We start from the raw sequence: 14072 nt of genomic DNA, 5'->3' as shown, positions 1-14072 counted from the left end.
ACTTATCATGCACCTGCCATGTGCCAGGCCTTGCACTAAGCCCTAGGAGAGCAACTGAGGGTGCCTTGGATCCTTGAACCATGAAGGTTGAAACTTCTGAGGAAGAAATCCATGCAGTCACCTCCAGGAAGGTCTGGGGCCATAGCAGGGGAAGTGTACATGCTCTGGGGGCACTAGGGAGGGTTGGTGTCCCCTTCTATTGTTCAATGAAGATTTGTTAAAACCTTCCATGTGCCAGGCTGTCCAGCAGGCATTTGACAGACTGGGATGAAGTATCCATGGGTGCACTCTCAAGGAGATCATGGTCCAGTGGGTCATGTACACATGTGAACAGACAGTTCCAGTGTTTTAGATGGAGACCCCACTGGGGCAGAAATACACCTTCTGAAGGCATTGCCTTATAAGAGGTCCTCTACCGCTTCTACCCTGGAAAGCATACCATTGACTCTGATGAAGATCTGGGTGCAAATAATTTCTTGGCTTTCTTTCTTTAAAATTTCTATTTTTAATACAATTAAGAGTTACACTCCATCTACAGTTATTAGAAAATATAGGCTATATTCCCCATGTTGTACAATACGTCTTGTAGCCCACCTCAATGCTTTTGAATTGTGGTACTTGAGAACTCTCTTGCGAGACCCTTGGACTGAAAAAAGATCAAACCAGTCAACCCCAAAGGAAAGCAACCATGAATTTTCACTGGAAGGACCGATGCTGAAGCTCCAAACTTTGGCCACTTGATGCAAAGGGTTGACTCATCAGAAAAGACCCTGATGCTGGGAAAGATGGAAGGCAGGAGAAGAAGGGGACAGCATAGGATGAGATAATTAGATAGTATAACAGACTCAATGGAATGAATTTGATCAAACTCTGGGAGATAGTAGAGGACAGAGGAGCTTGGCATGCTACAGTCTATGGGGTCTGAAAGAGTCAGACATGACTCGGCAACTGAACAACAGCAACTCATCTTGTACCCGATAGATTGTACTTCCCACTTCCCAGCTCTGTATTTGCCCCTCCCCCTCCTTCCCAACAGTTCCCACTAATTCATTCTCTGTATCAGTGAGATTGCTTCTTTTTGTTGTGTGTACTTCTTTGTGGAAAATTTTTAAAGAGATGGGAATACCAGACCACTTTACCCTTCCTCCTGAGAAACCTGTATGCAGACCAAGAAGCAACAGTTAGAACCAGAGATGGAACAATAGACTGGTTCAGAATTCGGAAAGGAGTACATCAAGGCTGTATATTGTCACCCTGCTTATTTAACGTCTATGCAGAGTACATCATGTGAAATGCCAGGCTGGATGAATCACAAACTGGAATCAAGATTGCCAGGAGAAATATCAATAACCTCAGATACCCAGATGACACCACCCTTATGACAGAAAGGAAAGAGGAACTAAAGAGCCTCTTGATGAGGGTGAAAGAGGAGAGTGAAAAAGCTGCCTTAAAACTTAACATCAAAAAAACTAAGATTATGGCATTTGGTCCCATCATTTCATGGCAAATAGTTGGGAGGAAAATGGAAACAGTGACAGATTTTCTTGTCTTGGGCTCCAAAATCACTGTGGATGGTGACTGCAGCCATAAAATCAAAAGACACTTGCTTCTTGGAAGAAAAGCTATGACAAGTCTATACAGTGTATAAAAAAGCTGAGACATCACTTTTCTGACAAATATGGTCAAAGCTATAGTTTTTCCAGTAGTCATATATGGATGTGAGAGCTGGACCACACTCATCATGTATGGATAAGAGAAGGCTTAGCACTGAAGAACTGATTCTTTCAAACAGTGGTGATGGAGAAGATTCTTGAGAGTCTCTAGGACTACAAGGAGATCAAACCAGTCATTTCTAAAGGAAATAACTCTGAATACTCATTGGAAAGATTGATGCTGAAGAAGAAGCTCCAATACTTTGGTCACCTGGTGGGAAAACCCAATTGGAAAAGACCCTACTTCTGGGAAAGATTGAGGAAAGGAGGAGAAGGGGGCAACAGAGGATGAGATGGTTGGATGGCATCACTGACTCCATGGACATGAGTTTGAGCATGTACTGAGGTACAGGGAAGCCTGGTGAGCTGCAGTCCATGGGGTCGCAAAGAGTCAGACATGACTGAACAACAAACTCTGTCGTACCTTTTTTTTTTTTTTTGACTTTTTTTTTAATCTCCTTGTTCTTTTTAATTTTTTAATTTTTTTTTATTTTTAAAATTTAAATTCCACATGTAAGTGATCTCATACACTGTCTGCCTTTCTCTGTCTGACATTTCACTTAGCACAGTGCCCTTCACATCTTGACTCTACTAGTTGAGATTATAATGGTCAGTGTTCACCTTCGTTCCCCATTTGTGGCAAATAGGCTGAGGAATTCCAAGGATTAAGTCTACAGCTGGTTTGGAATTTTATCTGTGCTGACCTGTTAGGTCTATACATTGTTGTTGTTCAGTGGCTAAGTTGTGTCTGACTCTTTGAGACCCCATAGACTGTAGCCTGCCAGGCTCCTCTGTCCAAGCAATTCTCCAGGCAAGAATACTGGAGTGGGTAGACATTCCCTTCTCCAGTGGATCTTCCCAACCCAGGGGTTGAACCTGGTTCTCCTGCATTGCTTGAAGTTTCTTTACCATTTGAGCCATCAGGGAAGCCTATACATGGGTAGGCATAATTCACTTCCCATAAAGAGACCAAGGAGATGAAATAGCTTGGCCAGTGGTAGAGGAGGAGCTTTCAAGTCTAGGTCTATTTGTGTGTCCAAACCACACGGGTGTTGTTTTAGTTGCTACTTGCCTCCCTGGGTGGCAATACATGATATTCACTGTCTTCATTCTCACTTAGAACTTGCCCTGAGACCAAGTGCAATGGATTTCCACATGTTCCCACCTTCGGAGAAGGGATGCTGTCTAAGAACTGAGCACATCTCTCAAGCAGTGGTGCTGGAATCCCCAGATCCCAAGGACACAGTTTTCCTGACCATATTCGGAGGGAGCCCATTGTTTGGTGTTTGTCTAATTGATCCCAGGGCCTGACAGTGGGGAGCCAACACAAGGCATCTGCTGACTGTATGCCATTCTATTTTTTGAGTTGGGATTCACAGGAAAGTGAAACCACATTTGTTTTTTACAGCCAAGTAGGTGGTGAGGCTCGGCATTTGAACAATGGGTTGGCTCCTTGACCACCAGGACAGGCACAGTCATATTTGGTAAGATGTGGGGCAGGAAATAATTATTTATCGGTCCATTTATTTTCAGGGCTCTGGGTAACAGGCCATGAATCCAAATATGGTCTGAAGAAAGCTTTGGTCCCATTATATACTGTCTTCTCCTGGCCCTGGCTCTTTGAGCTTTGACAGTTGGCCTTTAAACAATTCAAACTATGTCTTCCAATGCGATGAATGTCATTAAACACAAAGACACACATGTCCGCTTGCACACACACAGCTTTTTAAAGAGAAGGCTCTAAAATTAGGAGATTGGGATTAATATATACACACCCTGCAGCACTGTGTTAAGTCAGCCCATATACACACTACTTTATATAAAACAGATAATTAGTAAGGACCTATTGCGTAGCCTAAGGAACTCTACACTATATTCTGTAATAATGGATGTGGTAAAATAATCTGGAAAAGAATGGAGATGCTCACTTGCTCACTCATGACCAGCTCTTTGTGACCCTATGGACTGTAACCTGTCAACTTCCTCTTTCCATGGGATTTCCCAGGCAAGAATGCTGGAGTGGGTTGCCATTTCCTTCTCCAGAGGATCTTCCTGACCAAGGGATGGAACCTACATCTCCTGCATTGCAGGCAGATTCTTTATGGCTGAGCCACCAGGGAAGCCCTCCTTCTCCAGTACATATATTTTGTTGTTCAATCGCTAAGTCATGCCTGACTCTGTGACCCCATGACCTGCAGCACACCAGTCTTTCTTTTCCTTCACTATCTTTCAGAATTTGCTCAAATTCAAGTCCATTGAGTCAATGATACTATTCAACCTTCTCATCCTCTGTTGCCTTGCCTTTTCTCCTCTTGCCCTTAATCTTTCCCAGCATCAGGGTCTTTTCCAATGAGTCAACTCTTTGCATCAGGTGGCCAAAGCATTGGAGTTTCAACTTCAGCATCAGTCCTTTCGATGAATATTCAGGGTTGATTTCCTTTGGAATGATCTCCTTGCTGTCTAAGGGACTCTCAAGAGTCTTCTCCAGCATCACATTTTGAGAGTGTCAGTCTTTGATGCTCAGACTTCTCTATGGTCCAGTTCTCACCTCTGTGCATGACTACTGGAAAAACCATAATTTATATATATGTGTGTGTGTATAAGTGATTCACTTTACTGTACACTTGAAACTAAGACAACTTTGTAAGTCAATGTAAACTCTAATAAAAATCTTAAAAAAAATTGACAAGGCTCTAAGGAATCTTCATGTGGTTTGAGCACTGAACAGATAATTGACTCTCAGAATTTTGGGGGAAAGGAGGACTTTGGGATCAGAGCTGAGTTAGAACACTGGGTTCATCAATTACTAGTTCTAGAGCACTGTTTAAGATCTGACTTCTAATCTTAATGACCTCATCTGTAAAATGGGCATAAGAGTTCTTACTCAAAAAAGTACTCCAAGGTAAAATGAGATGATGCTCTTTGAAGCACCTTGATACATGGAAGATGTCTATACTGGCTGGATAGTGTCTGCCAAAGTCATGTCCTTCCTAGGACCTCAGAACATGCACTTATTTGGCAACATGGTTGGTGCAAATGGAATTTTAATAAGCATGGCATCACACTCGAGTTGCATAGGCCTTTGATCCAATATGACTAGTGTCCTTATAAGAAGAGAAGACACAGATTCAGAGATGAAGGGCATGTGATGATGGAGGCGGAGACTGGAGTGATAGAGCTGCAAGTCAAGGAACACCAAGGACTGATGGCCGTCACACGCAACAAGTTAGGAGGAGACAAGGCAAGATCTCCTAAGAGTCCCAGAGGGGTCAACAAGGCCCTGTTGACACCTTGATTTCAGACTTCCAGCCTCCAAAACCGTGAGAGAATAAATCTCTGTGTTTTAAACCACCCAGCTTGTGATGACTGTGTTACAGCAGCTCTGGGAGTCTAATACCTGCCCCAATAAATATTTGTATAAAGAGCCTACTTCAGAATCTGGCACAGAAAGTCTGCATTTATCATCTGCCTACACTTGGTGCCTGGAGAGGCACCAAGCCTTGGAGGATGTAAAAACGATGAGTCAGGCTCCCTGACCTCCAAGGACCCAGTTCATCAAAAGCTAATTATCCCCTCTCCTCTACCATATTCTCTTCTCCATTTAGTTCTCTGCAAACTGCTCAGCATAAACCAAACCAAACAAACAGAAAACCAATCTATTTCACATGCATTCTCATACTATGAAAATTTAGGGCATTGGTTTATTTCACAAGGAGACTACATACACACATTCCACCTACATCTATGCTTACATATTTAGTTCCGTGTGTCCCATTCATATCCCGTGTGAAGTTCACGGAGATGTTCTGAGATGCCACCCTCTTCCCCTCCCAGGTGGTCTGCTGCCTTCAAACCTCTGAGTGGGCAAATGTAATTTATGTAGGCATATATCACGCCTTAGAAAGGCCAGTGCCATTTCACTAGGCCCCCGTGAACACTTAGGGCCGACAGTGCCTAAATACACTGGTTTATTTACTGCAGTAGTTACCTGTTAAAGACTAGCCGTTACGTTAAGTAACACCGAGTGCCCAGACTAATAAATTTACAGCGTGTCTGTTTGTTTTACTGGAGAATTTATTGCAGCAGTAATAATTGTCAGAGGGCGAGCCTGGTGAAAGGGCTGGTGCTTTTATGCGGGAGGATCCATCACACGGGAGGATCCATCAGCAGATCAACTTCCTGGCAGTCACATGGAGGGGGCTCTTTTGTCACCAAATCAAGCACTTGCATCTTGACTTTGGGTGGACTGAAGAGGAACACAGGATCCAGCTTCTTGGGGCAAGATCATCTCTCCTGAGTGTCTCAGATACATGTAAGTGACAGGCTGTGGGTGTGAATTTCAGAAGCCCCTTGGAGACTAACTTTCATGGGTTTGTGCGGGACTTCAGCCCAGCCAGGAGAGGTGGGTGCCCAGCTTTTGAACCCTAACTAAGTGGAGGGTGGCTAGTGGAAAAAAACACATGGAGTATGTGAAATCCTCTACTCCATATTCTTAACTGAATTTGGCTCTCTGTTTTTAGTCCAGGTTGGGGCCAGGAGGTGTGAGGCAGCGCTGTGTAACAGTTTGAAGCAGAGACTTTGGGTTAGATGTATACACGCTCAGGTGCTCAATCATGTCCAACACTTTGCAAACCCATGAACTGTAGCTCGCCAGGCTCCTCTGTCCATGGGATTCTCCAGGAAAGAATACTGGAGTGGGTTGCTATTTCCTCCTCCAGAGTAGCTTCCTGACCCAGGGCTCAACCCCATGTCTCCTGTATCTCCTGCATTGGCAGGTGAATTCTTCACCACTATACCACCTGGGAAGCCCTTGGATCAGATAGGTAAGTTCTAATCTTGAAATGGTCATTTGAAAGTTGTGTGACAATAGACAAAATGTATGAGATTCCTAGGTCATGTATTCCTCCTCTGAAAAACTGGGATAAAATAATCATCTACTCTGTGAAGTTTTTGACCAGAAGTTTTTGACCTGCTCTTCCAAGGTCCAGAACCTAAGACATACCTATTAAATGTCAACTTCCAATGCTATTTTGATTGATTTCTTACAGACTTTTGGCACTAGACAAGAGGGAAACAAGGGAAAGAATATCTAGTCTGGCTCTTTTCTCTCTGCTTTTGTGAAGAAGGGGGAACTTTTCACATGAAAGGGTCAACGACTTGCCCAAGGTCATTCCACAAATGTGCAGCAATCTTGGTAAGAAATCAGGAGATCCCCCAAGTCCTGACCTTAACTTTGAGTTATTAATTCATCCTATAAACGATTCCTGAGCACCTACTGTGGCCTCAGCAGAGCTGGAAGAAGAGATGGAAGACCTTCTATTGCCCTGCCAGGAGGAGCCTCAGACACCTCTGGATTCAAGGTGTTAATTACAGACGCTGGTGCAAAGTGTAGGAGCAGAAGTTTGTTCAATGTTCAGTTGTGTCTGACTCTTTGCAACCCCATGGGCTGCAGCACACCAGGCTTCCCTGTCCTTCACTATCTCCCCAAGTTTGCTCAAACTCATGTCGGTGATGCCATTCAACCATCTCATTCTCTGCCATCCCCTTCTCCTCCTGCCTTCAATCTTTCCCAGTATCAGGGTCTTTTCTAATGAGTCGACTCTTCACATCAGGTGGCCAAAGCATTGGAGCTTCAGCTTCAGCATCAATCCTTCCACTGAATATTCAGGTTTGATTTCCTTTAGGACTGAGGGGGCAGGAGAGGTTTCTGAAATGAAGAAATGATAATTCCTGCCTCACAGGGTGAGCAGTGTGATGATAAATACAAGCAAAACATTTTGAGGAAATTTGGAGTAGGGTCCTTGGGTCCTCAGGATGGGAAGGCTTTCTAGAGCAGCAATATCCTCTTTTTGTCTTGACGGTGATGAGGAGCTAGCCACATAGACAACAGGTGCGGGTAATACAAACTGAAAACAGCATGTGCAGATGGTCTTTGAAGTTAGACAAAAATCTACCAGTGACACCTATGTGTCGGCTGGGTCTGGTTAGCTGGGCGGAGGAGCTGTGTGTTGGGAGGGGAATGTCTTGCAGAATTCCCACTGGCTGTGCCTTCTGCACGCTCTCTGTTAGGATCCCGTGAAGCACTGTGTGTCAGGCAGGGTAGGGACTATCCTCCATATCTTGCAGGAAACTGAGGCTCGGATGCTGAAGCCATTGGTGTAATGGTAGCATTCATTCATTCCTTTGTTGATTCCACAGAGAGCCAAGCGCCTAATTAGTAGAGGCTAATGAACACTGAAAATGAGAAACATTTCTCCACCAAGCTAAGAATCTCACAATAGCAATGTGCTAAGTTGCTTCAGTTGTGGCTGACTCTTTGTGACTCCGTGGACTGTAGCCTGCCAGGCTCCTCTGTCTATGGGATACTCCAGGCAAGAATATTGGAGTGGGTTGCCATGCCCTCCTCTAGGAGATTTTCTCAACGCAGGGACTGAATCCGCATCTCTTATGTCTCCTGCATTGGTAGGTGGGTTCTTTACCACTAGTGGTATCTGAGAAGTGTCCCGCAATAGCTGTGTGCATGTGTGTGTGTGTGTGTGTGCATGTATGTGTGCATGTGTGTGCTGGGGACTTCAGTTGTGTCCAACTCTTTGCGACCCAAGCAGAGCTTAATTCAAGTGAAGGGCCCGTCTGAACTTGGGACCATGTATATCTGCACAAGTCCCAGGCCCCTGAGGTCAGTCTTGGTGCCACAGATATTAATTGGGTGATTACTATATGCCAGGGGTAGTTCCAGGCACTGGGGGCATGGTAGAGAACAACCAGAGGTGGTCCTTTGTTTCCTAGAGCCTAGAGGGGGAGAGACACAATAGACAAGTAAAGGGAAGAGTGAATGAGCCAGTTTCAGATTATGGTAAGAGCCAAGAAGGAGAAAGAGAGTTTCAGGGGTGGAGTGGAAAGGTCATCACAAACGCCTTGCTGAGGTGGTGAGCTGATGTCTGGAGGGAGAGATTCTGTAAAGATTTGGGGGAGAAGCATTTTAGGCAAAGAAAAAGCAAAGGTCTCAGTGGTAAAGAATCTGCCGGCAATGCAGGATGTGCTAGTTCAAGGTCTGGTCCAGAAAGATCCCCTGGAGAAGGAAATGGCCACCCACTCCAGTACTCTTGCATGGAAAATCCCATGGACAAAGGAACTTGGTGGGCTGTAGTCCATGGGATCGCAAAGAGCTGGGCAGGACTGAAGAGACTAAACAACAACAGTGAAGGAGGAAGAAGCTTGGAGCATTTGGAAGTAGACGCTGCGCTGGTGTGGCTGTAGGGGCAGTGAGGTGGCTGTGGCCAGATGCCACAGTTCCTGCGGGACGCGTGAAGATGCTAGGCTTTGCTCTAAATGCAGTAGGAGGCACTGGACAGTATCCAGGAGGGATGGACTGAAGCAGAGAGGCCTCTGTTCCAAGACGGCACATCACCAACCTCTCTTCTCAGCGGTCTGAGCTCCAGGGGCTCAGGTGATTCTAGTTGGCAGAATGACTCACTGGATAGTGATGGGGGGAAGATTGTTTCTGACCTACAAACTCCAGGAGAGCCGTAGACAACCACACATGTAGCTCTAATGTAACCTGGGCCCACGAAACCGTGAGAAAATGGGGATGGATGACTGCGTGCCCAGGGGCCTTAATCACTTGTCCCTCTGGCTCTTCTCTGATGCTGAGCTCGGTGACACAAGTAAATAATTGTTAGACTTCCCTGGCAGTCCAGGGGTTAAGACTCCCAATTCCACAGAGAAGGAGAAATGTCCTATGTCATCCCTTATATGTGGAATCTAAAAAGAAATGATACAAATGAACTTATTACAAAAAAAGAAAGAAACTAATGGACTTAGAGACCAAACTTAATGTTTGCTGGGGTGGGGGGTGGGGGAAAGGATAGTTAGGGATTTGGGGATGGATATGTACACACTGCTGTATTTAAAATGGATAAACAACAAAGACCTACTGTACAGTATATGGAAACCTACTCAATGCTATGTGGCAGCCTGGAAGAAAGGAGAGTTTGGGGGAGGATGGATGCATGTATATGTATGGCTGGGTCCGTTCACTGTCCACTTGAAACTATCACAATATTGTTAATTGGCTATACACCAAAATAAAATAAAAAGTTTAAAGAAAAAAGACTCTGCTCTTCCAATGCAGGGAGTGGAGCTTTGATCCCTGGTCAGGGAACTAATATCCCATTTGCCTCAGGGTCAAAAAATGCAAATGAAAACAACAGAAGCAATATTGTAACACATTCAATACAGGCTTTAAAAATTATTTACATCAAAAGGGAAATAATTGTTCTTTTATTAAAAATTCTGCTAATTATTTAAAAATGCAAGCAATTAAAAGAAATGAAAAAGTTAAAAAAATCTAATTTTAAATCACTCAGGAGTAACAATTGTCAAAAAAATTTGGTCATCATTATTCGGGCACTTTTGTGCACATCAGATTAACAGGAAACATTACAGTAGAGCTAGAAAGAATATTTATAGAAAAAAGCAATTATGAATTTAATAAAAATCACATGTATTTTTAATTTTATTTATAAAGAATCACTCAATCTTTCGATAAATATCTCTTCACTAAAAATGAGAGAAAAGTTTTGAAAAAACTTGAGATTTTTTTAGAAAAATATCTGGAGGTTAAAGAGCATCTATTGAGTTTTACTATGAAAGAGGAAGAAGTTAGCATGTCAGTGGTACCTCTTCTCACCTCTCTCTCTAGCCCTTGATTTAAGTTAGTTACATTGTTATTTTTTCTTGAGGTATAATGTGTTACTTGCTCTGTAAGATTTGGTCTTCAATTAAGAAAACTTTCTTTCAAGCTATCATTGAATAGTTTTTTGAGTGCTTTCTTCAGAAGCATGAATTATAAGTACACTGACTCTTATTTAGCTTTTCAAATTTACAACCTTTCTGTAATGCTTTTTGTTGCTTTCCTTTTCCATTGTATTTTGTGTTATTTTTTCAAGTTTACACTCCAATTTTTTTAGGATTTTTTTTTAATGTGGACCATTTTTAAAGTCTTCACTGAATTTGTTACAGTACTGCTTCTTCTTTTTAATTTTTTTGGTCGTGAGGCACGTGGGATCTTAGCTCTCTGACCAGGGATCAAAGCCACGCCCTCTGCACTGAAAGGTGAAATCAAAACTGGACTGCCAGGGAAATCCCTATTCTCCAACTTTTACAAAAAATCACTTGTGTTAATCTGTTTTTCTTACTTCTAAAATGATTTCCATCTCTGATACTGTTTTAAAAATTATTTTCTGGATTATCAGTTCTTTTAGTATCTGATAATCTTTTCTTTGAACCACTGTGTGCCTTCCTTTAATTCATCTATAGAAAGGAAAAATCACCTCAAAACTATGCAGAACTGTTTTTCTAAGCTCCTTTTCCATCAACTTGAATAACTCCGCCTGCAGTATACGTACATATCTTTTGTTAATATTTCTTGTGGTATTACTAACAGTTTTTTTTTTTTGGTATTACTTTGGCCATCTGATGCAAAGAGCCAGCTCATTGGAAAAGACCCTTATTCTAGGAAAGGCTGAAGGCAGGAGGAGAAGGGGACGACAGAGGATAAGATGGTTGGATGGCATCACTGACTCAATGGACATGAGTGTGAGTAAACTCTGGAAGATGGTGAAGGGCCTGGAAGCCTGACATACTGCAGTCCCTGGGGTCACAAAGAGTCAGACACAGCTGAGTCACTGAACAACAACAAAAACAAACATCTTTCCACAGCTAAGATTTTTTCAGGTTACCTATAGACAAATGTGGAGAAGGCAATGGCACCCCACTCCAGTACTCTTGCCTGGAAAATCCCACGGATGGAGACGCCTGGTGGGCTGCAGTCCATGGGGTCGCTGAGAGTTGGACACGACTCAGTGACTTCACTTTCACTTTTCACTTTCATGCATTGGAGAAGGAAATGGCAACTCACTCCAGTGTTCTTGCCTGGAGAATCCCAGGGACGGTGGAGCCTGGTGGGCTGCCATCTAGGGGGTCGCACAGAGTCGGACACGACTGAAGCGACTTAGCAGCAGCAGCAGCATAGACAAATGACGTGAAGGATGGGGGTAAACTGAGCTAAGCAAATTGAAGTCACAACTCTGGGGCAATCAAGTGTTTCATCCTATCCATAAGGCCTGCTATTTCTCTCATCCCCTGGAGAGGTCTTGCCAACACTTAGGAATTGGCTGTGGCTACCAGCATGGCCACAAATTCTCTGAGCTACAATCATGAATGTGCTGCCGTCTTTCATTCCTGGAGACCCACTTGATATCTACCCATATTCATCAGCTAAGAGGTAAGGACATGACCATTATGGAGCTCACTCTTCTTTAGACAATCCAGTGTTCTTGGACAGGATCTCTAAAAAGGCATTTCCTACGTCTCCTGCATTTAACGCACAACACTAGATCTTTAGTCAAATATCCATCGGTTACATTGCTCAAAAATTTGGCATTTTAGGGCCAGTACATTATTCTTGAGATCAAAGCTTGAGTGTATAATTGCTGAACATCCTCCACCACGTAGGTTTAGACCAGGTGGTATTTGGCAGGTATGTTCCATAGTTTACGGTTTAAAGTGGTGGTAATACCCTTGCATCATTTGAAGATATGATATTCTCATTCATTTTTAAAAAATTACTATTTTTGGTAGTGTTTAAGAGTTGAGAGTAGAGAAAAAAAATATCATTTCCTCCACCATCTTCAAGAGAACAATGGCTGTGACTCTCAGATTAAAAGAGATGAGAGTCCGAGGCCTATACATCTCCGTAAACATAAGACAATCTAGTTTGAGGATTTGGGCTAAAAAGCCAAGGGGTTGCAGATCAATATTTACATTGTGGCCACGTTTGCTAAATGGAACTTGAGCATGACAATGATAACATTGACTACAGCAGGTTCAGTGCTCACTCGGGTCCAGGCACTCGGCCAGGTTCTTTGTTGGTTTCAGTTCTAATCCAAACAACAATCCCTGTGAGGTGAGGCTTGTTTACCCCATCCTACTGGAGAGGAAAGAGGAACCCGAGAATAAAAGATCATCTGACTGAATGATACGCCGCTGATCTTACATTCAAGATCAAGTAAACTAACTTCAAGCCTTATTCTTGTTTTTTTTTTTTTCCTCTATGTTACATGTTAGATCTTAAAATAAAATTTTAAGATAGTAGAAACTTCAGAGAACCCAATAATTCCTTTTTTTCCCCTCTGCTCTCTTTCCATGGAGTTTAATTTTCAGTGGCTATGTTAATAACCTCTTGTGGCTGCTTTGAAATCAGGCCCCCTCTCCTGGCTACTCTTGCCCTGACTTACTTATTATCAACATCTGTTTATTAACTAGTTTCTAATGAGAATTATTAAGAGATGCTTGGATAAGATGGGTCTTTTATTGGTACTTTCACAGCTGCAGTTAACTGACTCAAGAATTCAGTCTATCCCCAACTGATATGTTTTGTACCAACCTGAAGAGAACCAACTTAAAAAGTTTGTAAATTTGACCATGGCATCCTTTAACTCATTCAGGCAATGCAAATAAAATAATGAGAGAGAAATACATTGAAAATATATGCTGTCTTAATCTTCCAATTCACTTGTTCGTTTAATCACTCAGTCGTGTCTGCCTCGTTGCGACCCCATGGACTGTAGCGCTCGAGGCTCCTCTGTCCATGCAATTCTCTGGACAAGAATATTGGAGTGAGCTGGCATTTCCTTCTCCTGGGAATCTTCCGGACTGAGGGATTGAACACACATCTCCTGCTTTGACAGGCGGATTTTTACCACTGAGCCACCTGGGAAGCCCTCCAATTCTCTCACTTCCCCATTATACAATGTGCTGTGCCGTGCTTGCCAAGTTGCTTCAGTCATGTCCTATTCTGTGCGGCCCTGTGAGATCTTCCCAACCCAGGGATTGAACCTGTGTCTCTAAAGTCTCCTGCATTGGCAGGAAGGCTCTTTACCACTAGCACCACCTGGGAAGCCCCATTATACATTTCCCAGTCTCTCTCCTCCTCTTGCTGTGCCCAGCTTTGACTGAGGGGATAAATCACCACCTGCTTCAATTCAGTTCAGTTCAGTCACTCAGTCGTGTCCGACTCTTTGTAACCCCATGGACTGCAGCACACCAGGCTTCCCTGTTCATCACCATCTCCCAGAGTTTGCTCAAACTCATGTCCACTGAGTTGGTGATGCCATCCAATCATCTCATCCGCTGTCGTCCCCTTCTCCTCCTGCCTTCAATCTTTCCCAGAATCAAGGTCTTTTTAGATAAGTCAGTTCTTTGCAAAAGGTGGTCAAAGTATTGGAGTTTCAGCTTCAGCATCAGCCCTTCTGATGAATATCAGGATTGATTTCTTTTAGGAAATCACCTGGTTAGGAG

The sequence above is a fragment of the Capra hircus genome, chromosome 21, assembly GCF_001704415.2.
Source record: "Capra hircus breed San Clemente chromosome 21, ASM170441v1, whole genome shotgun sequence".
NCBI classification, from domain to species: Eukaryota; Metazoa; Chordata; class Mammalia; order Artiodactyla; family Bovidae; genus Capra; species Capra hircus.
Note: the sequence above shows the minus strand (reverse complement) of the source record.